We start from the raw sequence: 26,145 nt of genomic DNA, 5'->3' as shown, positions 1-26,145 counted from the left end.
CTATAACCTAATCTTGGCAGGGGCATATCACACTCCTGCTGCATTCTGTTGTTAGAAGCAGCCATTAAATCCTGCCTCTACTCAACGGAAGGAAAAGTGAGCTCCACCTCTTTCGAAGGGAGAATTTATGGATATATTTTTAAAACCGCCACAGATGTGGCAAATTTCAGCCTCCGAGGGTCTATCCGGGTGAAGGCAGAATCTAGGATGTGTGTGGATCTCGGCATTGAGGTCAGAGGGCAAAGCAGGGGTTGACAGATTAATTTTTGGTTCCTTTTAAGTGTTTTCCAAGCCTTTCCAGGGTGCCAGGCACTCCGCTGAGTGAGGGGGATATGGTGGTGAAGAAGACAGGCGAGGTGCCTGCCTCTATCATGCTTACAGCCTAGAGGAAACTCCAGATGAGTAAATGGGAAGCTAAACACAGGAAATTATACGGGACACCTGGGTGGCTCAGTCGGTTAAGCGTCTGACTCCTGATTTTGGCTCAGGTCACCATCTCGCGGTTCATGGGATATGAAGCTCTGTGCTGACAGCGCGGAGCCTGCTTGGGATCGTTTCTCTCCCCCTCTCTGCCCCTTCTCTGCCTGTGCTCTCTCTCTCTCTCTCTCTCTGTCTCTCAAAATAAATAAATACACTAAAAGAATTATGTAAAAAGTAGGAAATCATAATGCCCTCGCAATATGAAGTGAGGAGTCAGGGGGATGTGTAAGAACCTCCCAGATGAAAACAGGATCGGAAGACAGACCTAGAGGATGGTGCAGAGATAACGTAGAGCTCAAGAGAAAATGATGCTGCCTAGGAAACAGGGAGCTGAGGCATTGTTTCCAACCTGTCTGCTCAAGAGCAGAATCTGGCCCATAGACTTATTTTATTTGGCCTGCATTCTGCTTTTTTTTTTTTTTTTAAGCTGAAACAGTTGCCAACATTGAAGAATCCTGCATTTCTATTTTCTCTAGAAATTTGCATTCTCCTGGGGCATATCCTGCTTGTGTCGAGATGGGGTACTTTCAAGTCTCTAGCCTGCTCCCTCCCTGCCCCTCTCAGTTAATGCCATTGCCGATGCTGCTACATGTCGTCTCACTACACTGCTAGGTTGGCTTGTCTTGTTCACCCCTATTCCCTGCTTTGCTCTGGGTGACATCGAAGTTTGCGATCCTAGATCTGATGTTTGTAGGTACCAGCATTCATACAGATGCATAAATGACCCAAGATGATGGCAGATTGTAGGAAAGGTAGAAAAATTATCCCATAGAAGAGGGGTTCCACAGGGCAGGACGGAAAGGTCTGGAAGGGGAGGGAGGCTTGGCAGAGAGGTCAGAGGAGCAGAAGCACTTAACCCTGTGAGGCTGAAATGCTGGAGGGGACGGTAATCGAGCACGACAGCCAACAGAGCTGAGTGTGGCAGGCCAGTCTCTCGGATAGAGCTCCGTCTCGATGTTCCCCTGAAAGACGATGAAAGTAAGAATGGCCAATTGTTACTGAGCGCTTATATGTCAGGCCCTGTTCCTGGGCTTCCATGCCTTGTCTCAGTTTGCCCTCACAATAGCTCTGTGAGGAGGTAGTGATACTATAGCATCTTTTTGTAGATGGGGAGAAACTGAGGCAGAAAGGAATTGAGTTACAATTAGCCGCAGAACCAGGATTTTATCCCAGGGCATGTATATGACTCCAGAGCCCGAGCTCTCAACTGCCACACTGGGGCAGAGGACATTTGAAAGTGTCAGAATGAGGCAGCGAATGCCTGGGTTAGCTGCGTTCTGGAGATATTTCTCTTCTCTGGTGGATGACGGGACACCAGTCTCTGGGAAAGGAGGTAACTTCATTCTGGATTAATCATGCGTTCTTGGTTTTATTTTATGTTTTTTACTTTGGGGCAGGCTCCAGGGAGAGGCTGTCTGTCTGAGGCTGCTGGTGAGCAGATTTCTGGGACACGGCGAGGGGCCTGGCAGTCTGGGACGGCACCTCAGTGGTCAGGTGCTGGGTTTCTCAAGGCTGACCTAAGAGCTCAATCCAATCCAGAACTGTTCACAAATCCACATCCATTATTAGCCACAAGCCTTTCTCAGTGTTGGGCCCAACCTTGAACATAGTCTGTTGCGGTCTTGGGTAGGTAGCCAAATGTGGCTCAGGAATGTGGCCGGTAGTGGGGTGCTTGGTGGGGGGTGACTGCCTCAGAGGGTGCCCTCAGCTGAGTCTTGCCAACACTGTTGCCTACAGTTCTCTGCTTGTAGCTCCAGCTTAGTAATAGCCTCCCTCTAGAATGGAAGTTCTAATATTCTGACGGCTGCAGCTTCCTCTTTTCCTAGACCAGGTTTCTCCTAGAAGGGATCATTGAATTTCCAGAAGCAAATAACTAACTGTAAACAGAGTTGATCAATCTGGATCCTTACAATACGGTTTTGTTTCTCTCTTGGCCTGTCTTCAGTCCTGGGGACCCTCTGAAGAACAAACATGAACGCTTCTGGCTCCCGATTTTGGTAATTACTCTTAGCACTGGCTGCCAAGATTTCTTTCTAGCCCTACGGTGCCAGTTTTCTTTCTCATTTTTCATTCTTTTGCTGAATCACAATAAGGCTCAGCACAGAAACGGTCTCTATTGCAACATTTGCCCAACATATGCATCTCAGACTAACTGACAGCAATATTGCTGCGAAATTTGGACTTCCTGGAAATAGCTTGTTCATAGTGGGAGACGTGTTTAAATAATAAAAGTAGACTGTCATCCCTGGGTTATGGGTGAAGGAGCTATTTATAGATGAGCAAAAAAGCCCCAATGTGATAACTTACATTATTGTACAAGGACAATGGAAAATTCTCCAGGAGACAGATAGCATAAAAGGGATTTAAAATTAACCTCATCATGTTTTATTCATCAAGACCTTAAGTTGACTTATTTTTTTTTATGAAGGCCATGCAATTTTGATTCCTTTTACTTCTTCTTCTCTTTCTTCTTTTTTTTTTTTTAAATAAAGCCACAAGCCATTTAAATAATTATGCCAGGTCACCAACTGTGGTCTTATGGGCTTATCTTGCTTGGAGATCTCTTTGTTTTGCTCAGTCGATATTTTATAAAATTTCCATCGAAGTCCTGAGGCTGGGTCCAGGCTCTCTAGTTCACTACAGTCTGCCTGCTCCCTACTGTAGAGCCCTGGACTGCTTCGGCTGTCCCTAGGGGTATCCAAGGGCGTGACCCCTGCCCTGGGTCTGCGTGTGCCTGTCTGTGCAGACCAGATGTATCCTGTGCCCTTCCCTTTGTACATACTGCAGTCGCAACTAGCTTGTCTTCCTTAACCCTTGCTTTTAATTCGAATCTTACAGCTTCTCATATGCTGCTTCCAAGAAGCCTTTCCAGGCTATTCTGGTCCATGGCGATCTCTCTCTTTCCTATCTTCCCAACACGTGTAATTAACAAATGGGGGGGGTGGGGAACTGAGGAAATGGGATCATTAGGAGGTGTTCTAATAATGTTATTATAGGATTTGAAAGGAAGGAAGGAAGGAGGAAGGAAGGAAGGAAGGAAGGAAGGAAGGAAGGAGGAAGAAGGAAGAAAGAAAGAAGGAAGAAGGAAGGAAGAAGAAGGAAGGAAGAAGGAAGGGAGGAAGGAAAAATGAAAGAAGAAAGAAAGAGAAAATAATAGAAAGAAAAAAAAAGAAAAGGAGGAAGAAGAAGAAAGGAATTTGGAGTAATATAATTCTTAATTACCAACATTAATATTTGACCTTAAAGAACATCTAATGAGCCTTCCTCATTTTAGCACAGAGTTGAGGTGACTAATTCAAGGTCACACTGCTAGTTAATGGAAGGGTGGCACTCGCAATGCAGTCTGCTAATTCCTGTCACAATGTCATTTTTCTCTCTCTCCCTCCCTTCTCCCCGCCCTCTCCCTAAGCCTGTGTGTGAGCGCGTGCACGTAAACACGTGCACAACGGTATACACAGAGAATGCTTTGGAAGCTTCTCTGTGACAAAAGCCCACTGAGACATCATAAATCTTTTCATGTTGCTGGATAGTGGAGGAATTCAAAGTGTAACATCGGGGCTTTCTGGTTAATTTGAATTGGGAAAGTCAGAGAAGCCAACGAGACATGTTAGATAAGTTTTCATCTGTAATGTTAAACAAAAGTGGGTGCTTAAAAATGTGTCAAGAACCCTTCGGCTAAGTGGAAGGCTTCACTGTCCGGACCGTCTCCTTCCCCAAAGCTTGCCGATAGTTAAACTTTTATCGCACTTCTGTTAGTTAGCAAATGTGACGCCTCAGCCTTTCTGAATCCTTGGAGCCAAGGAAGGAGGCTCCAGGTAGAAGGGGCGCCCTTGTAGAGGGCTTCTCTGGCCTTCCTGCTCTGTGTATGTCAGGGGTTGATATGCAGCTGTTTTCCAGATGCCGACTCTTCCCCAGAAGCAGCTGCGTCTCAGCAGGGGCCCCTTCTATCAATGTGACAACCTGCTGAGGGCTTTGGAACCCTTCCAGATGTAAGGCAAGTTGAGGCTATAAAACAGAATCATTAGCATTATCTCCATTTTCGTTTTCGGGTCTCAGCTGTTAAAAGTTTCTTGTACCGATTGAGGGCTTAATTGTTCTCATTTTTCTTCATAGGTAGCTTCTTTTGGACAGCATGGGATCGTCCCTTGGAGCTGGATTTCCTAAAAAGAAAGAATAGCTATGAGTAATGTTCCTTGCTGCTGGCAGGCTGAGAAGCCTGAGATTAGGGAGCTGTCTTTTTCCCAGCGGCAGTGATCCGCATGTCTGTGAGCTGAACAAAATCGTCCATGGCTTTCTTTTGCTGAATCACAGGCTTTCTTCTGCTGAATATCCTTGGAATCAGTTTCTTCTTTCTTTCTTTTTTTTTTTTTCTCCCCTCCCCTCCCTTTGTTAACACAGCCCCCGGGCTCACATAGTGCCTGGAGAGGATCTCTTGTTACTTTATTCTTCTTGGGATCTCTGCTCTATTCAAGAGGGGAAATATATCTATAGTTTGGGGAAGTGTTACTTGAAGATTCAAAAGCTAGTGTTTCTTTGCAAAAACTAAAAAGAGATTTCATACTGAAGGTGCAGTAAGTTGGAAACATGGGGCTTGAAGGCCTGTGAAAACATTAACCAAAGCAATAGGTAAAATAATGACCTTGCGTAAATTTGCCCATAGAAATTTATCTTGTCGGTTTATACTGCAGTCATTTTGTCTTGGAAATCCAATTCCTCGGTGCCCAATCTCAGAATCACACTGAGTTTCGATGACAGCATTAGAAATGCTCGTTTAGCCCCACACTGATCTTCACGCAGGCAGACGATTATGGCATCAGCAGCAAACATCTCATGCGAGGAACTGCTGAGAAGCATTTGCTCACATGGGGAGCTCAGTAATTGGCCAGGAGACAGACACTTATGCATATTGCTACCTAAATTTCCAGCAATGTTTTACAAGTCTTGAATTCGACATTCAGAAGGTTCCTGTCAGTTTTCCAGACGGTTTACAAAATGCTGAACAGGCTCATGAGGGGTTCTTGGTGGCAGATGTCTCCCGAGGCTGGGTCCTGGGCGAGGTGGCCTTGAGATCTGCCGTTAAGCCTGTCTTCTCCAGTGAGCTCCAGTCTCTGATGAGAGATGTGAAGCGTGTGCAGTGGGGGCTGAACTTCAAGTCAGAAACTCCTTATTTTACCTAGCAACATAAAACCATATGCATAGTAAGATCCCGTTAAAAAAAAAATACAGGGGCGCCTGGGTGGCTCAGTCGGTTAAGCGTCCAACTTTGGCTCAGGTCACCATCTCGAGATTGACGAGTTCGAACCCCGCGTCGGGCTCTGTGCTGACAGCTCGGAGCCTGGAGCCTGCTTTGGATTCTGTGTCTCCACCTCTCTCTGCCCCTCCTTTACTTGTGCTCTCTCTCTCTCTTAAAACTAAATAAAAACATTTTTTAAAAATTAAAAAAAAAGCACACACATACTAATATCTACCTATCAAACGTGTATTTAAAAGAAGATTGTAAGACAGAGTTAATAGTGATTTTGTCTGCTTAATAGGATTGTGGATGATCTTTTTCTTTTTATTACAAAGACATAACATTTTACATTTGTAAAAGTGCCTTTTGTATTTTCTTTTTAAGAGTTTTTGGTATTTTCCGATTTTCTGTTTTTGCAATAAACACGAGTTACTTTGTAATCAGAAAATATCTAAGGATGTGTACACATTTACGAAATATTTGACATCCAAATTAGCATCAGACTTGGCCGGATGAGTTTCCGTGTTGAGATTCTTTTCTTTACAAATTGTACTTGAATCTCATTTACTCAGGACATCTACTGTGTGGGGCATAAAAGCTAGCTCAGGGAGGAGCTGTACGAAACCCAGATTTACCATTTTGTCCTTGGTGCTGCTGATGAATTTGTCTAATACCCACACTTTTATACCTTGTTTTGGCTGGTGAGGGGGTATATACAGATGTGAAAACTGATCTACATGTCTTATTGTACGTTAATTAAAAACCGAGCACTCTGAAGATCTACGTGTCTTATTGTATGTTAATTACGTATTAATAAAAAAGAAATAAAAATAAAAGATCCATGTAAGGTAGAGTGTGATTTTTTTTTCCCAGCACTTTGAAATGTCGTTGAGATTATGGCCCAAACTGAATGACCTGGTCAGAGAAATGCCTGATGGGAACAGAGTATTCCACTGTTCTGTATGTTCTGCCTGAACCAAAGTGTGAGCTGTGGTTAATTTCTCTAGGTTGGAAAATGTGATAATAACAGTATTCGGAAAAGCCACCAGGCGATCTCTTCCCCATGAAACCAAAGTCTAAGACATGCTGCCTCTCCTTGCAGAAGATGTCAATGTCTCAGGGAAAGAGGGCACTGAGCAGGGTCCTTTAACTTTTGTAGTTGGGAGAGTGACAAATGAGAGCAGATGAAGAGGCCAAGTGACACAAAAATGTTCAAAGAATATAAAGCATCATCTGGAATTAAGACACTGAACAGGATAAGAGACAAGATCACTTACCTGGGATATCTTTGATTTTATAAGTAGTAAGGTAACCTACAAATTCTGGTTTTCTCCTGTCTGTTTTCGATGAGGCACCCATGCTGGGTGGGGCATTTTTCACCAATGAGGAACTGGCCTTAAATATGCGCTAAGGCCAAGAGCTTATTTCTTAGGACTTCTTTTCAATTTAACTTAATTTAATAAAGTTAGGCCAGGTGGCTTGGAAAATCAACCAACTGTGCTTTGTTATAAATATTTAGCTAAAGAGGCTAATTCAGAAAAAAAAATTAAATTATTCCAACTGTTGTCCCGATCCTCAATCTTAGGTTATGTGTATAGATACATTATTATGTGAATAACAATATTTTAAGTTTACAGTGCATTACAGTTTTGAGTCTGGTGCCTTAGACCGCTCAGCCAATTGTCAGTATCCTGATACAGTGCATTATAGTACAATTATATGTGTATATATATGTATATATGTATGTATATATATACATACGTATATGTGTATATACATATGTACATATGTATATATATGTATATATATATATATATATATATACATTTTTTAAGGAAAATTAAATTCAATGATGTTTATGGCTTTCCCAATTCCACTACTAGAAATTGGATCTGACCCCCATGTTGTCTTCTGATAGCTCTGATTCAAAAGGACACTTGTTACTTATTCCTATTTTTGAAAAATCTGACCACTCTATTGATGGTCTGGGACACTCCAGATAAGTGAACACCCTGGGCCTTCCACCTATGGAATCTGCACTGGCTTCTGGTTCCCCATGCCTCGCTTGTCTGTGGATTCAGCAAGGCCACCGAAAAATGTAATAATTTAAATTCCTCCAGATCAGGCTAACTCCCTGAAAAAGGTAGGAAGCTAAAATCCCATACAGTTCCCCACTATCCTCAATGCCCCACCAAGATATTCCTTGCTGGACGCATTTTGTGAATGCCTGTGAACAACCTTCTCATTTTTTTCCCACCCGTGTGCTTGACGTCACATGGGAGCAGTCACAGACCACTGCCACTTCTCTCAGTGCCCTCCTGGGGTGTCATATCTGACAAGGGTGCCCTTGCTCCGTCCTTCATTTACCAACCTGGGAGGTACCAGAGTGGCAGAGAGGAGGAGAAGTTTGTACAAATGACTATACTTGGAGATTAAGAAGGAGCCAGCCCAACTATGTAATCTGCCAACGTCAACTGCTAATAAGCACGTTAGCCCACGTGTCCTTGAAGGACGTCTGAAAGGTTCTTTAATGGGATCCAAATTTGCTTTTGGTAGCCCTGACCCTCCCTGAGCTTCCCTGCCAGGCCTGAGACCGTAAGGAGCAGGTAGTGTGCTTGGCTCACCTGTTCTCTGCTTCTCTTGGGCACGTAGACATCAAAGCAGAACAGCTTAGCTCCCTTCCCTCAAGGCTTGTCCAAGAAAATAATGCCTCAGCAGATTTCCTCTCTGTTGGGCTCAGACCTGAATCCACAGGCTGAGCAGGGAACTAATATTTGAAGTCAGACACCAAGCGTTCCCCAGTTCCCAATCTTCCCCTTACGCACTCTGGAATGCACACACCCACGTGCTCAAAATCTTCTTCTGCTTCTTTTTTTTTTTTTAATATTTGTTTATTTATTTTGATAGAGAGAGATAGAACATGAGTTGGGGAGGGACAGGGAGAGAGGGAGACAAAGAATCCCGAGCAAACTCCACCCTGCCAGTGCAGAGCGGGACATGGGGCTCGAACCCACAAACCGTGAGATCGTGACCTGAGCCAAAATCAGGTCAGAGGCTTAACTGACCGAGCCCCCCAGGTGTCCCACTCAAATTTTTCTTTAAGCAAAAACTTAATATACAAATAACTTATGATGGCCACACCTATTAATCATCATATGGGCCAGGCCTCAGTCACAGCCAAATCCCACTTTTGGCTTAAGCCAAGACCTCTGCCTCGTCTTCTAGCTGGAACAACAAAATTAACACACATGAGAAGATTAGTGTGCAATCCAAGATAGAGTGAAATCAAATGCTGGATAAACTATATGTACTATAAATGCTGTGGGGTTTCAGGGCCGGAAGATGCCTCCTACAGGCTAGTGTTGTTAAGAAAAATGGAATGTGAGGACAGACGTGTACTGAACCCTGAAGCAACGGTAAGATTTTCACAGGAGAGACCCCGTGTCGCATGAATTCTCCTTCAGGGATGTGTGACACGCACGTCCTTATAGAGGTCATTTCATGAGTTTTCTCATTTCAGACTTTTAATGGAAACCAACTTGCTGGCTTATTTTCTCCCTCCTGTCTTCTGGCACTAGAAAGATAAGCATTTGAGTTCCAATTCCACGCTTTGATGTGTTGAAGTGATCCAGGCAAAAAGAGATGTGGTTCTTTAGACCAAAAGTAGAAGCTGCCAAGACAGTTAAGCAGTTCCTGGAGGTTAGTATTTGCTGATGAATTAGACGTGAAGGTGAGGAAAAGAAAGGAGGTAACGATGATCGCAAAATTTTTTGCCTGATCATTCGGAAGGATGAAAGACAGTCCCATCAGTGGGGATAAGGAAGGGGGCAGGTTTTGAGGGCAGAAGGTTAGGAGTTCAGTTTCGGGCACTTTCCGTTCGGTATCCACATGGCGATAAACCTAGTGTCCAGTTAGACAGGAGTTTGGAGTGCACTACAGAGGTCTGGGATGGTGACACAAGATTGAAGTCATCGGCTTAGAGATGGCCTTTAAACACACCTAGGAAATGGGAGGAGTTCGACAAGGGGCGAGATCCCAGGCTACGGAGTCCTGACGGAGGAGGCAATCCAACATTCTCAATAATCAATGTGTATCCCAGAATCTTGGGCTTCCCTTCCCTCACAACCCCTCCAGCCTGGGCTCTGGGGTCCAGCGAGCGGTCATGTGGTGTCCTCTGGGCACTGAACAATTTTCTCGTGGCGTGTAGGATATTCACGGACTCTGCTACCTGGGCCAGGCACCGCTGCCATCTGCTGGGCACTCATGGGGCTTCTCCCGAGTACTGCTGCACCCTCTGGATGTCACAGTGTCCTACAGAGCTTGAGGTCCCGAGGTGGGTGGAATGACGGTGGTATTGTATGCGGGGGGTTAGAGGTTTACCAGAGCCGTGCAGTTTATGGCCCCAAATTTAAGAGCTGAAAACGCCAAATTCTCCCTCTTACAGCCACCTATCCCCACCACATCCACAGGACTCAAATTCTAGTGACAAACACCATGCCGACCTTGGACTTCTCCCTTCCCTGACCCCACAGGCCATGCTTATCTGTTTGACCTTCTCTTCCCTTGGAATGAATTCTCCCCCGGGAGGTTTCTTCATCCCTCATTCGAACAGACAGCTGGCAAATCCAGTGCAGTGGTTTGCCAGACACGTCTAGATATGCATCAGTCCTAGCAGTGGGGCTTTTAGGCATTTACGGGGCCGAAAGTTGCTTTTTAAATTTCAGAGGAGAACGCATCTGACGTTATTAGTTACTCTGAAGTCCCCTGGCTTAGAGAGCCGTAGATCCGATTTAGGGTAACAGCGAGCGGTATCTTCCGGTGTGTGAGTATCTCTCCTGCAACCTCTTTGATCATTAGCCCGAAGGAAGCAAACTTCGCTGGCATTGACAATGACAGGGCACTTAGGGAGAGAGTCGTTTGCTACTTTTCCGGTTTAGAGGTGAAAGCGCGCCGCAGCCTTCTAAACGTTTAAGCGTGGGGGCAAATGAGACTGTTAAAATCGTGTGGTAATTCACAGTTTAGTAGTGTTTTATTACGATCATGCTGTCCTTAGATTTTAAGTCGCGGCGAAAAAAAAAAATCATCTTACCAGTGGGCATCTACGTGTGCCTGGATGAATATCTTCTTTTTGAACAGGGCGGGCCCCAGAGAAGGCATTGTGTCTTTGTCTGTGTTTTGTACTCCCCACACTCTACCGGGAGCCACTAAGGCAGCCTGGCATTCTGCTGGTAAGCCCCTGTACCACTAGACAGAGTTTATTTTGGGGGCTAAGTGTCCTCTCTGATCAGTCCGTGCCAAGGATTTGATTTACTGACTGATTTAAGAGCTTACTGACATCAGTCAGTAAATAGTTTGAGTCTCGCCTCTGGTTTTATATAGCTATTAACCCGTTGACTATTTGAATCTTATAGAATGATTTGCCGTATTACATATTACATTGAAAAATTGTAATAACCTCATGAGGTATAAAGAGGAGATGTGATGTTCATTAGTTTCATTAGAAACATAAGAAAACTCAAAGTCACAGTGCCCAGGCCTCAGATGATACCGGGAGAAGGTATTAACATCATCTTTCAAACTCAGGCCCTCTGACCCCCAGGAAGGTGCTGTCTCTAGCAGGAAGTCCTCTCTTCTTAAGGCTCTTCCGCTCTTTGGGTCATTATCCCTGTGGACTTTGATTTCTCCTCACAGTCACTCCAAAGGAAGAAAAGCCGGAACTGTGGTTGGTGCATTTTCCCCCCAGTATTTTAAAAAAGGTGCCATCTTCTCCTCCTTCTGGGTTTGCATGTTTGGGGGGGGGGACGTCTTAGCCAAATGGAAAAACGAGGATATGAATTTATAGACTGATGTGCAGGTCAGAGGAGGGGAGTGTTTTGTGGGTGATGACGGGTGTGTGAGGGATGTGAGGCTGTGAGCAGGTGTGTGAGAGAGTGTGATAGAGTCCAGTGATGTGAGACTGAGTAACATTTCCTCTCCGCAGGGTAATTTGCTATGGGACACTTGACACAGCAGGAAATGGGGGGAGCAGAAAGCGTAAGAACAGCTGGAACACCTGGAGAAATACTATACTTGCACCAGACTGTGGATTCAACATCTTCATTTCGTTTGCTACCTGGTATTTGTTATCTCTCTTCTGATGTGTTAAGGTTGTTTTCGTTTTCGTTTTTGTTTTTGTTTTCCCTAACTTCATGCCAAGCTCCCGGAGGGAAGGAATGGTATTTTGCCTCATTTTATCCCTGCAATGTCTGGCTGGCCAGTGCTAGAACCATGTGTGTGTTTAGAACCCATTATTAATTGATTGATTCCTGCCGTTCCCTGTGGTCATATATCTTATGGCTCTGCAAGCTGTAGTTAAAAAAAAAAAAAAATTCAGGAGCCCCAGTAAGGCAAGTCAGTTAACAATCACGGCTTCTCTTAAGCTCTTAAAGAGTCCACACACGCTAATGCTGTCATTTGGATGTCCAAATAGATTTTATTAAGGCAAAAAGTAACAAAAATCTGAATAGACGTTTTGGGAGGTCTGACCAGAAGAGTCTCTCTCAAGAAGGTTTGTTTACCTGACTTTAATAATTGTAGAGACTTAATCATTTCTTTTCTGAGATTTGCCCTATGATCCATCTCACCCGAGATTTTCATAATTATCATTTGCTGGCAGCAGAAACTCTTGGGATCGCGGGAGTAGCAAGGGGGCAAAGTCCCAGTGAAAAAGCGCTTTTCAAGTCTCTGCTTGAGTCACATTGGTTAGTGCCCTGTTGGCAACATCAAGCCCAGCCCCGGTTTATTGATTATGTGAACAAGTGTAGGCTGGCTGACCACATGGGGTCCATGTCGTCCCAGCTGATAGCCAGCCAAAGCCCAGAAGCAGAGGCACCTTAGCTGAGTGACAGCTGGCCCTACGCACACAAATGAGCCCCAGTGAGACTAGCAGAAGAACCACACAGCTGAGCCCTGCCCAGATCGCCACTCTGCTCAACTGCGAGATAAATGCGTGTTGGTGTTTTAAGGTACAAAGTTTTTGGATGGCTGCACAGGAAAAGACAACTAAAACGGTGCTCACTAAAAATTTCTTGAATAGGGGGCGCCTGGGTGGCTCAGTCAGTTAAGCGGCCGACTTCGGCTCAGGTCATGATCTCGCGGTCTGTGAGTTCAAGCCCCGCATCGGGCTCCGTGCTGACAGCTCAGAGCCTGGAGCCTGCTTTGGATTCTGTGTCTCCCTCTCTCTCTGACCTTCCCCTGTTCATGCTCTGTCTCTCTCTGTCTCAAAAATAAATAAATGTTAAAAAAATTTTTTTTAATTTCTTGAATAGATAAATAAAATGAATAACAGAATTAATGATGGACAAATGAAATGAGCAAGGTGGTTATTTTATTCAGTGTTCTCATTCCACAAATAGACAAATTGAAGTCAGAGTAGCTAAATAACTTAGCTAATATTAGGCAACAAGTTAGCAGAAGGCCAGTACAGAATATCTATTATTCTTTTCTTTTAAAATCATATTGTCTCCCTAACAATACTGTAAGCTCCTTGAGATCAGGATCTCTAGGGTTTTGATCAGCAGTGTCTCACAAAGTATTTTATGTGTTTCCTATTTATTTATTTATTTTAAAATTTCTTTCTTTTTTTTTTTTAAAGTTTATTTATTTTGAGAGAGGGAGCACAAATGGGGGAGGGACAGAGAGAGAGGCAGAGAGAGAGAAACCCAAACAGGCTCCACACTGTCAGCACAGAGTCAGATGCGGGCCTTGAACTCACAAACTGTGTGACCTGAGCTGAAGTCAGATGCGTAACCGACTGACTGAGCCACTCAGGTGCCCCTGTATTTCCTATTTAAAAATTACTTCTGAATATAGAATAAATGCACACAGTCTACAGGAGAAAAGGTACAAAGGGTCCAGCGAAAAGTCAATCTCTCTTCCACCCTTTTACCAAATTACCCAATGTTCCTCCCCAGAGGCATCTAGTGTCAAGTTTTTTTGTTTGCTTGTTGGTTTTGATTTGTTTTGTACACTTGCGTATGAGGTCTGCCATGCATTTGGTGTTGATGGTGGTGAGTAAACTTCAGGGCTTCCTTTTCCTCCCAGTCAGAGAATAGGGGGTGGGGGCAATAAAGAAAACCAGTCTTGAACCTCCCTCCCAGCCATCTGCTATACTGTCTACAAAGCCGCACCATTTTAGGAGACAAAAGTTGATATAGAAGAGAATCAGGGCCGATTGGAATACTCAGGAGTCAGCATATATTCCGGGCTATCATAAACCATAACTATCCTAGTACAACTAGGGGAAACAACAGCAACCTGAAAACATAAAGGTTTCCCTGGACACTGGCCGAGATGCATGCCCTTAAATTGTGGGAGAGAAGTCAGTCTCGGATAAGGGGGACAAATTCAGTTTATTAATAATATGTACAACATTATTTTGTTCAAGTCCTTTGATGTGCTTTATCTCTCGTATTATGAAAACATGTACATGCCACACAGATTCCCAGTTATATTTCTCTGGCCAGCAAGCCAAACATTTTTACAAGAACATTTAACTTCTTATAAAAATAAAAAAAATAAAATTGACTTTCTTCCTTCCTTCCTCCCTCTCCCTCCTCTCTCTCTCTCCCTCTCCTTTCCTTCCTTCCTTCCTTCCTTCCTTCCTTCCTTCCTTCCTTCCTTCCTTCCTTCTTCCCTCCTTCCTTCTTCCCTCCTTCCTTCTCTTTCTTTCTTTCTTTCTTTCTTTCTTTCTTTCTTTCTTTCTTTCTTTCTTTCTTTCTTCTTTCTCATTTTCCCTTAATACATTCTCCTCTTATAGTCACTGCTTCACACACACCTATTTGGGCATTTTCCTGCCAGAGATCTTGAAATGTCATCCCCCTGACCCTGTCTGTCATTTTATTTCTTTCAACTTTTTTTTTGTGGTTTGTGACCCTGTCCATAAAGTTGTCCCGTCCTAAAATGTTGGCCCGTTTCACCAAGATTTCACAGTCAAAATTTTAGAGTACACCTTCTTTTTCTGAAAGTATACTTTTCCTCTTTCTCCAGGGAACTGTAAGCTTTCATCAGCCATCTGACACATATGACTTTCCCCACCCTGTCTAGCCTTTCATTGTGATAGTCATCGCACAGGATTAAACTTTTTTAAGGTCCTGGTGGTCCAGTGTTTTCTGGAGATAAGAGAGCTGACTTTCTTTCTGTAGGTGCCCACGAAAATGGCTCCTTGCGTTTGCTCATTCTTGTCTACCCTGTTGCCTTGCGTTGGCATGTCTTCTCCTCGCAGGCTAACCAAAGGCATGACATAAGACATTTCTCTACAACAGAATTGTACTGTAGCACAAAATCAGAAGGTCCCTTAGATGCTACATTCTGGAAATTCCACGAGCCTTGGAAGTTGGGGAAATGGGTGGTTTGTTTTCACTTCTCCCAATATCTTTTTTCAAGATTCTGTTGGGTCTCCTTCCCCTCGTCTCTCCAAAGTGCCCTTGCTGGTAAAATCTGGGACAAACACCTTCTCATGCAGTCGCGAGAAGGTGTTAGTAACTTAAGGAGAAGGGAGAGTATCCGATTCTCCAATGATGATTTCTTAGACACTATAGAAGCCAGAAGGGGAGATTTGTTTGGGCAAGGGTAGGGGCTCGCAGGTGCTCTCCAGCCCATCTAGTACATTCTCGCCTTCTCTACTTGCTCACAAGGTGGCCCGATGGTAATGTTTGTCCTTACGCCCAGTCTTGAGTCTGCCTTTTAGCCAGTGACTCTGCTTAATGACCTCTTCTCTTACCCTCACTACAACCTTCAAACTCCACCCTGCTCTGTCACAGTGGCCTCCTTCATATGAAGGTTGCATCTTGTCTGTAAGATTTTTCTCTGGCGGCCTTGGTGTTCAACTGCCCAGAACCGGAAGAAGAGGAGACAGAAGAAGAACAATCCCCTCCTCGTTGAGAACTCATGCCAACAGAATTACCGAGCACGGAGTGGTGCCTTCCAGGTTCCCTCCCACGCACGCCTCAGGCTTCCAGCCCCGTTTCTGCACAGCCTGGGCCCTGCGTCAGCTTTGATAAGAGCTGGGCTGTAATCAGTGCGGCTGCAGCTCTCTGGCTCTGATTTCCCCTTGTGGCTTCTTCATTCCTGTTGATAATTAAAGGAAGCTTTTCCTGCCATGCTGAAGGCTATATAAAATAAGTTAATAAGTAATAAAGCAGCTGGCATGGGGCCAGGAACTTGATGCTTCTGGTATTCTTCCCATCCTTGTGGTATAGTTACTGAGGGGGAAGCTTGGCTCTCAGACTCAGCCTTTGGATTTGGACAGCTGGGAGAGTAAACTTTGCCTGGCACTCTGTTAAAAATGTAAGCTGCATGGAGAACATTCTGTGATAGTGCTTCTAGGGCCTTGGGCTTTGAATGAGAAAGGCCATTGGTCATTCTTCTTATCTTCCTGTCTAGTCTTTCCTTTCACATCCTAGGTTTCTTAACTCCCTTGGTCATCCTTATGCTTGTATCCCTGCACAGCTTACTCCTGTTTCATTAAGTTTAAAATAAATACACTGGGGACTTGCTGGCCACATAATATGTGTACTCAGCCGTCAACGTCTTCTCTGCCTTTTCGAGGCTGTACCCGTCCGCAGCACTACAGAGAAGTGTCTCGAAAGACTGCTGTTACTTTGGGGGCTACTGCGTGTTCACTTAGGCTCTCTTGCAATGGCCATGGGTCATTTTCCTGGTGCTGGAGGCCTTGGATAAACTCTCTGTAACGAGGGTTAGGCTCCATCACAGCCCAGGAAACTTCCAGTTAAGTGTTTGGGCCTGGAGGAGTGGGGGTGACCGGTGAACCTGTTTTGATTAGTCACAGATGCTTTTCTTGCATTCAGTGTGCCTTTGGCACAGAGGGAGACAATAGTCGAGGCCATTATTCAGGTTCTTTGCGTTAAAAAGAATACTCAACGTCCCTTTCAAAGACGAAGGTGATTTTGGTTGTAAATAAGCCAAGATGTCGGTTTCAATGAATGAGTATAATCGATCCTTTCATCAGCTGCCCACATTGTTCTCTGGCAAAGAAAAGACACAAAAGGGCTGGAAGGGTAGTTCCAGGAGCGCCCCATAGCAATGCCCCCAAAGCAACCCCTCTGAACCTTCATGGCCCCCAAATACATTGGCTTCTAAGCACAGCACTAGCAACTTACCTCTTGCACTCCTAACTCCGACCTCTGACTCTACGGTCTATTCTGAAATTATCTACAGCTCCTTTCTAGTTTCTGTCTTGAATGTGAAACTTCTGGTTTCCTACATTCCTCTTCATCCATCCCATGCCACTGACTTCATAATTCAAAGCCTTACCTCTAACTTTTTGTCCCGGGATACTGATGTATTTCATACTTACTCTGCATACACTGTCCCACAGGTATTCTTGTTAGATTCAGAATTCCCCCATAATTTTCTATTCTAAGTTGACTCCTGACTCTAGCTCTTAAGGTTACTCACTCTGAAACTTACTACAGGGCAAGTGATGAAGCCGTTACCACCTCACATCTATTTGCTGACTCATCCTGGAATCCCAGAGATATAATTATGGTAACTTCCATTGGAATTAATCAACCACACAATGCGCCAAAGCTGTGCTGTGTGAGAACTTGGATGAAAGACTCGCCCGTGTAAATGACCCTCTCTTCAACTCCAACGTACAAAATTGGATTTTAGAAGAGTCTGAAAACTGGCACGTTTGGTGATTGCAATAATTTTAAGGTCAGACTTGCTCTAATTATCCTACTTGTTATTATCTCCTGTGTCTACACTCTAGGCAGAGATGGAGAGCCACATTTAAGCTGATCATGTCCTATACTATAAAAACGGAAAGTGTGTTATATTTGCCTATATTACTTTCTTCCACGTTACCCCAACATACGTAGGCATCTCTATGCCTAGTTTTCTCACTTGTTCTCAACCTGGAACATACTTTACTGTTCAGAGTCCTTGCTCTCTTTTGGATTAGTCAGTTCTCCTCCTAACACATTTTGAATCCTGACCCCTCTCCTCTTGTTGTCCCAAACACAGTTCTAGGAAGATTTCTCTTCTTGGATTTCTTTGCTGATAGGTTTTGGCAATTTTGCAGAGTAGTTATAGTTTCTTGGGTAACTTCTGGAATTCTCTGTTGGCAGTCTGGGAGAGATGGTTTATTTCATTATCAGGAGGACCAGGGGTCGAAATAAGCTATCGACCTTTGTAGATATATATGACTTGGGTAAGTATATTGTATCATTTTATTTATTTACTGTTACCCTAAGAGGATTAGACTGTACAGCTCCAGTGCGATCACTGATCATTGAACATATTACATAAGGTGAGTTAAAACTTTTTGAGTGCCTAGTAGGTTCAAAGTTCTGTGCTAGAACTATAGTAGCAAATAAGAGAGGAGTAGATCTGGGGCACTTGGGTGGCTCGGTTGGTTTAACCGTTGACTCTTAATCTTGGCTCAGGTCATGATCTCACAGTTCCTAGGATCAAGCCCCATGGGATTCCCTCTTTCCCTCGCTCTCTGCCCCTCCCCCACTTGCACGGGTGCTCTCCCTCCCTCTCTCCAAATAAATAAATAAACATTAAAAAAAATAGAGAGATGTGTAGCTGATGTTATATCAAGGAGGACAAATATTACCATTAATTACAAAATATCTCATTATAGTACATTTAAAGTACCTTGAAAGAGAAGTATAATAAGCTATAAGAACTGATAAAAGGGGAACTGGCTAATCTTGGGGGGCAAAGGAAGACTTCTTTGAACTGGAGTAGAGATTTGAATATAGAGTAAGGATTAATTAGACAAGACGAGGAAATGATGGTGATGAAGGGGTTGGGCAATAGACGTGAGCTGGCATTAAATGTTCCAGGTAGAGCCAAAAGCATGTGAAGGTCTTGAGGCAGAAAGAAAAAAAAAAAACCAAAAACAAACCCACATTCAAGGAACTAAAAGGATAGAGTGGCAGGAATATAGAGAGCTTGGGGAAGCATGGCATAGGGGTCAGCAGAGGTCAGATCATGTGTGACGGACGTTATCACAAGTCAAGGTCCCCAAGGAGCAGACACAGATTCACGTGCACAAAGTTTATTGGTGAGCACTCTAGGGATCAATACCTATGAGAGAGTGGAGAAAGTAGGACTGGGCAGAGACATAAGCTGGACTGTAATACAGGCTCAAGAAACTTGTCCGTTCATCCTATAGGGAACTAGGAGGGCCCTTCAGAGTTATCATAAGTTTAGGAGAGAGACCTGGGTCTCGATACTTTCCCAGGGGCCAGTTGACTACTGGTTGAATGGGGACTTCCCTGAAGAAGAGTGTGTGATCTAGATTGAGGTGGCTCTTCTTATCTGAGGCCAAGTCCTGGAGAGAGATTCAGCTGAGACCTATCAGCTGCTTCATGGCCAGCAGCTGGGGGAACGAAAGCCTTGGTTTTGAAGGGGAAGACCTGATTACACATCATGGCATCCACTACAGATATTATTTTAAGCCTAGTGAGAAACCAGTGGAAGGTTTTCAGTCTGGAAGTAATACCACATTTGTGTGAAAAGATTATGCTGGTTGTTTCAGGGAGGATGGATTGGAAGGGTGACAAGATTGGCTCCAGAGAGACTAGTTACGAGGCTCTGGCTTAACTCAGGCAACAGATGACAACGGGATGGACGAGATGACGGCAGAGGAGATGGAGGGGTACATGTGTTTAAGTGACGGTAGGTCAGATATGGGAAAGGGAATCTGACAACAGACTAGTTGGGGGAGATTAATGATCGAGAGAGTCAAGTATAATCAGAGTTCCTGGTGCATAGGACAGGGCAGGTGGTGAGGCCATTCACTGAATTTCTTCTATTTTGAGAAAGTAAGTAGATCAGTTTAACTTAGGGTAAGTTGAATTGAGGTGCTTACGAGATGTTCAAAGAAAGGAGATCGTTAAATATATAATTGTAGAGCCCAGAAAAGATGTTTGGGCTCTGGGTGTAAACTTTAGAACTGTCGTGGTATTTGAGACCATGGGCTTAGATAAAAGATAGCTTAGAAAAAAGTGTAGAAAGTGATCCTAGGAACTGACCCTAGAGGAGCTCCCATGTTTCAAGGTGAAGTGGACAAAAAGCTCCTAGCTAAAATAGAAGAAGAATAACCAGACGGTAGGAGGAAACCTGGCCGAGTGTCGTGTCATGCAAGACAAGAAGGATGTCAAGAGGAAAAGTTTCAAACTCCGCTTCTGCAGTGGGTAGAATTACAGCCACGTTTTAAACACTCTTTAAGTCTTTATCAAATGCTGTCGTGTAAACGTCATGAACATGTCCGCAAAAATATGGTATGGCATTTTTACTTCCTTTTTAGGCAAGGGTTAGCTCAAGTTTTGAAGATGTGGTTGCACATCATGCTCCTAATTAAAGAAACACTTGGCCCTGCTGAAAGGAAAGAAACATTCCTTTTCTGTTGTATCACATCGTAACATAATTGGAGAGTATCTACTGAAGGCCTACTATGTTCCCCAACTCAGCTAAGTGCCGTCGGATACATGGAATCCAAGGTAAGGTTTTTGCTCTCAAGAAGCTTAAAACCTAACTGAAGCAAAGACCTGCTACTTCATTAGGCATGAACCAAGGTAATGGTGCTATGGGGTGGCAGATGAGAGCCATAGGATAGGGAGGTCAGGAAAGGCTTAGGTGAAGATACTGAAGTTTTCACTTGGTTCTGGAGGTCGGGTCAGGTCTGGATCGGAGGGAAGATACTTCTGGTGAAGGGTAGGATTTTTGAAAAAGCGGAGAGGGTGATTGATATACACAAGACACCTTTAAGAGACTTTAACAACTGAAAAGTGCATAAATGTGGTGGTTCCTGAATGTTGTTTGAAATAATTATTAAAGTCTAAATCCGTACCTAGTTTATAGGCCTTTAAATGTCTGATATTCACTTTATAATAGCTTTTGAGGTTCTGAAATTTTCTGATGAAATATTTTTTATTGGCTTTTCTTTTGAATTTAATTGGTGTGTGCTTTGCTTTGCGGTTTTAAATTTCTGATTGGCTAACTCAGACATCAAGTCCAGAGAGGTTTCCTCTGAAATACAATCCAGTGAGCTCTCACATGGTACTTTATTCTTTTATCCCTACCCCACCCCAAAGAGATCATAGCCTATGCTTTTACTAATGAATTATAGATAACAGGTTGGGTAATGCTCCAGAATCCAGAATGAGTAATTCTTTGAAGAATCTAAAAACTGTGCTTGTGACTCTTTCCACATTTATTTAGAATTGGAAGTCTGTAAAGGAGGGAAAATATGATCAGCACATGTATGTTGAGGTAGCCAGCAGGCACAGTGCCACAGCATTATTTTTATGATAATTGGACTTATTTATTAAGTGGCAGATTGCTGTTTGCCTTTTTCCCAAACACAGGATACTGAATATTATCTCACGGGTCTATAACCTTCAGACCTAACCCTACTTTAGGAGCTGATCTCTCCATGCCTGCTAGGTGTGTGTCCCGTTGCAAAACTGAACAGCTCCAGGAAATACTGATATCATGCTTCATGTAAATCCCCCCCTTTTACGTCCTTTGCTTGTACATTGCACAGTTAGTGCCATATATAATAAAGCTGCTTGCAAATGGCTAGCAGGTAGGTGTGGCCTTAGGACAGAGACCATTAGCTTCCCCATAGGAGGAGATGATAGTCCTAATAATTAACCCTAGATAGCATGGGCACAAACCAATGTTTACTTACTCCGACACTTGATTGATAGTTCGGTTGAACAGAGATTTCTAGGTTGAAAGTTATTTTCCCTAAGAATTTTAAAGACTTGTGTTCTCTGTTCTTCCAGCATGCAGTATCACTACTTAAGAAGCTGATCTATGTCGATTCCTGATTTTTTGGAAATGGCAAGTTTTAACTTTTTTTTTTAAGTTTATTTTTTTATTTTTTGGGAGAGAGTGTGAGTAGGGGAGGTGCAGAGAGAGAGGAAAAGAGAGAGTCCCAAGCAGGCTCCACACTGTCAGCACAGAGCCCAACGTGGGGCTCTAACTCACAAACCGTGAGATCGTGACCTAAGCCCAAACCAAGAGTCGGATGCGTAACCGACTGAGTCACCCAGGCGCCCCATGTAAGTTTTAACTCTTTAGATGGCTTTAGAATCTTCTCTTTGCTCCTGATGCTCCCAAATTTTCTGGATTCTGAGTTATCATCTCTTTCATTTTTGTTTTGTTTTGGCAGAAAGTAGTGCTCCGTAGCTTGGGAGGTAAATTATCTGACACATAATGTGTCTAAAAATATCTTTATTTTAGTTTCCAGTTTGAAATTCTGGCTAGGTGTAGGCTTCTAAGTAAAAATTATTATCTCTCCGAAGTTTGAAGGAATGAATGAATTGTCTCACTAACTTCCAGAATTGCCATTGGGAAAGCCATTGTCATTCTAATTTCTATCCCTTCACGTGATTTGTATTTTCTCTTGGAAAGTGTTTTGGTTCTTCTTCTTCTTCTTCTTCTTCTTCTTCTTCTTCTTCTTCTTTTTAAAAGGTATTGTGTTGGAGCCTTGGTAGGCCCTTTCAATATAGAAACTCATGATCTATAGTTTTGTGAAGTCTTTGTTACCACCATATTAATTAATTCTTCTTTCTGGGTATCAAAATCCTATGACTTTGAAAATACTAGTCTGATTCTCCAAATTTCGTACGACTTGAGTTTCTTCTTTTTTAAATACCTTGTTTTACCCTTTAAAATATTTTATCTCCTTTCCCAGCTTCCTTGTATTGAGTGTTTTATTTGTGCTCTCATATATTTAACTTCCAAGAATTTTCTTGTTCTTGGAATGTTCCTTTTTAAAAATAGCATTATGTTCTTTTTCATGGATTCAATATCTTTTCTTATCTCTATGAGGACATTAATGATAATTAAAACATTTTTTTTTCTTCTGTCTCCCCCAGGGCCTTTTTGTTTGTTTGTTTTGGTCTCTGTCCATCATTTTCAGGCTTTCCTCAGCTATCTTATGATCTATGGCAGCATTTAATATTTGAAAGTGAAATTTGGAAAAGGTAACCTCTGTGCAAGGCCTGCCGGCTGAAGGGTTCACTGTAGGGTGACTGGGCCAGGCTGGATAAACAGGGCTGGTCAGTTCATCCAGAATATGGTCTTTTAATGTTCTGCCGGGGGCTTATGAGTGTGGCTGTTTCTATTCTATGAGTCAAATAGAGGATAGATCTGTGTCTCTCACTGTTCAGTTTGTAAACTCTCTTGTAATTCCCACGTGGGACTCCGACCCTCTGTTGTGCTGACGTTCCTTTCAGCCGTCCTGACTAGGCTGTCTAGGAATTATCCAGTCTTTTCCTGGTGGGCAGGGGGGGGTGGTGGGGAGAATTCAGTATTTCTATTTGCTTTTTCCGTATAGATTTACACTTTTAAAAAACTCTCCTTACTTTGTTTATTTTTTTCCCAGTTTTATTGAGAAATAATCGATACACATCACTACATACGTTTAAGGCATGCAGCATGGTGGTTTCATTTACACCATGTGATATGACCACCAGAAAAAGGTTCAGCTAACATCTGTATTCAGACTTAGATACAAGAAGAAGAAAAGAAAACAGGAAACAATGACTGTGATAGGAACTCTTAGGATTTGCTCTCTTAACACTGGGATGTGAGAGGCATTCCAAGTCGATCTCTGTCTTTAATCTCCTGTGTTTAACCTGTGGCCATGGGCATCCTTCTCAGAGCCCAGTGTCCCCAACCCCCTGTACCACTCTCCAGGGCCATGCAAACCTCAGATCCCTGTATCTTTGAGCCACAGAGAATTCTACCAGCAGGCAATGGTCCCTGAAGATGCCTCCACTCTCTGTTCAGAGTCTGCCCTCAGACATGGTGGTTCCTCCCCCATAATGCCATCTCCTCGTCAGGGTCACCAACATGGTGCCTCACCAGGGTTCTGTCTAGATTCTAGAACAAACAACACTTGTGGTCTGTTGGGCAGGTCACACTCTGCAAGTTCACCATGGCTCTGGTCCCCTGGAAGACTGCCTGCCACCAGTGAAACCTTGTGTCCAGTCAGTCCCGGTGCTCTTTGAAATCTGTCACCACGTCGCCTACATTGCAGCCTCCCCAGTCCCGTCTACCTGCTTCCTACTCTTGTCACCTCAAGCTCACTGTTCCACCACTCTCCCCACTGCCATAGACAGCACCACACCAGCAACAAGTTCCTCTCCATTTTTAGTCTCTTCACAGAATCCTTTCCAACACTTCTCAACTTCACTGAACTTGACCACATTTTTAAACTTATGACCCCTCTTTGCAATATTATGTAATTCTTTCGAGCCTTTTTTGGGGTTCAGTGTTTATTTCATTATTTTTGAGTGGTATGTGATAAAGAAGGGCTTTCAGGTGAAATGTTTTGCTTGTGTCAGTACACTATTGAAGTTCATATTATAACTTTCGTTGAAGTATAACTTAAACATGTAATGTCTATTTTTGAGAGAGAGAGAGAGCAAGCACATGTGCATGAGTGGGGGAGGGGCAGAGAGGGAGACAGAGAATCCAAAGCAGGCTCCACGCTGACAGCAGAGAGCCTGATGTGGGGCTCGAACTCACGAACCAGGAGATCTTGACCCGAGCCGAAGTTGGATGCCTACCTCACTGAACCACCCAGGCGCCCCTGAAGAACAACTTTTATATTGGGTTCTCAAACCAAACAAGGGAAAAATTAAAATTGGCATCTGTGATGACGATGATTTATAATTACATATACGTATGGAAATGTTTTATCATACGTACATTTTAAGTTTTCCCACTTAAAGAATGAAGCACACCCTTTATTTTACTCTAAGTCAAAACACACATATTTTAGAAACTAAACTGAGATTTAGTCATACACTACTTCATCGAGAAAGCACTCTATGGTTTGCTGTTTGGGATTACTTCATTTTGCGTTTTAACAGAAACCTGGAACTTTTCCAAAGGATGCCATCTTCTCACAGCTCTCTTGACTAGAGAGAGCAGCTCTTCTTGCCTCACAGGGCATGACTATGCCATCAAGAGTTTCTCCCCTCCCCTTTGCCAATTTGACTATTGTTATTGTCTGACTTTCAGGGCATTCTTCTTTGTTACTCGAGAGTATTGTAATCCGACTCAGTCCTGTGTCATCTGACTGTGGAGGAGACCGTTGTGTCCCACAGGTCTGAAGATACTAGCCTAGGCCAACACTCTGCATCACCTCTGAAAGCGTAAACTTCAATAATCAACAACTCTCTATGCCTTTAGCCCTTCCTCTTGTCCCCAGTACTCAGCTCGGACCTCACTATGATCTCCATTCTGTCATTTCCTTCCTTTTCATCCGTCCACAAGACTCCTTCAGGGCTTGATTTCATCCCCATACTAGCCGAGACCTCCAATCCATTATTAACTCTTACTTTCCTCAACCACTCTCAACACTTGATTAGTAATAACAAAAGGTAACATTTACTTGGCATGTTCTAGGCATTTGGTATGTTATTAGCCACTTTACATATATATAACACATTTAATTCTAAAAAAAGTTCTATGGTTAGATACTATATTATCTCCAATTCACAGATGAAGGAAACTATGACTGAGAAAGTTTAGATACCTTGCCGCAGGCGATGTGGCTGGAAAGAGTTGCACTGAGTTTCTGTCCAGCTCCAGAACCCATACTGTTTTAAATCATTGTACTGGTACCTCAGTAGTCTCTTCTTTCTTGTCTTGAATTTGCCCATTGGATCATTTTTGTTTATCTGCTTTTCTATTCTTTTGTCAGGACTTCTGAGAGCTGCTGGAAAAAAATCACCACCCCTAGGTGGACTGATGCCATGACAAATCATGGTTTCCAGAATCGCCTGGACTTCCTTTGAACCCAGTTTCCCTGCATCAGAGAAAACTCTTTCCCTTCCTGCAGTGGCTATTCTAAAGTTTCGACGCAATCCTCACATCCTTTGTCTTCCTCACATCTCATCTGCTTTTAGCAAATGGCCTCACTATGAAAATCATGACTGTCAGCTATAAACCACCTTTATTTCCAGCCCACACACTGACAAGGTCTTTATACATGCAAATGCTTCAGTCTCTTTTCCTGCAGTCCAAGAAGATGATGCCTCCATTGAAGACTTTTTTAAAAAGTTTTTTTAATGTTTATTTATTTTGGAGAGAGGGAGAGAGAGAGAGAGAGAGAGAGAGAGAGAGAGAGAGAGAGAGTGTGTGTGTATGTGTGTGTGTGTGTGTGTGTGTGTGTGTGTGAGTGGGGGATGGGAAGGGGCGGGGAGAGAGAGAGGGAGACACAGAATCCGAAGCCAGCCCTAGGCTCTGAGCTGTCAGCCCAGAGCCAGACGCGGGGCTTGAACTCACGAACTGTGAGATCATGACCTGAGACGAAGTCTGATACTTAACCCGCTGAGCCACCCTGGCGCTCATGATTAATCCTTTATGTCTGGACTCTGTGTCTCGCA

General features: G+C 43.5%; 1 long non-coding RNA gene across 1 annotated transcript in view; it reads left to right on the top strand.

The window, feature by feature from the left end:
* LOC113604717 (uncharacterized) overlaps positions 1 to 25,791 on the top strand; it is a 33,842-nt gene extending 8,051 nt beyond the window's left edge. Inside the window, exons 3-4 of the long non-coding RNA XR_003426743.2 lie at positions 11,694 to 11,828; positions 25,461 to 25,791. This is a non-coding gene — a long non-coding RNA (uncharacterized LOC113604717). The remainder of the gene's footprint in view (positions 1 to 11,693; positions 11,829 to 25,460) is intronic.
* Positions 25,792 to 26,145: the final 354 nt, after the last annotated feature.

Source organism: Acinonyx jubatus, chromosome B1, assembly GCF_027475565.1.
Source record: "Acinonyx jubatus isolate Ajub_Pintada_27869175 chromosome B1, VMU_Ajub_asm_v1.0, whole genome shotgun sequence".
In the NCBI taxonomy this organism is placed as follows: Eukaryota; Metazoa; Chordata; class Mammalia; order Carnivora; family Felidae; genus Acinonyx; species Acinonyx jubatus.
The sequence above is the reverse complement of the archived record's forward strand: the minus strand, read 5'-3'. Positions and strand labels throughout refer to the sequence as shown.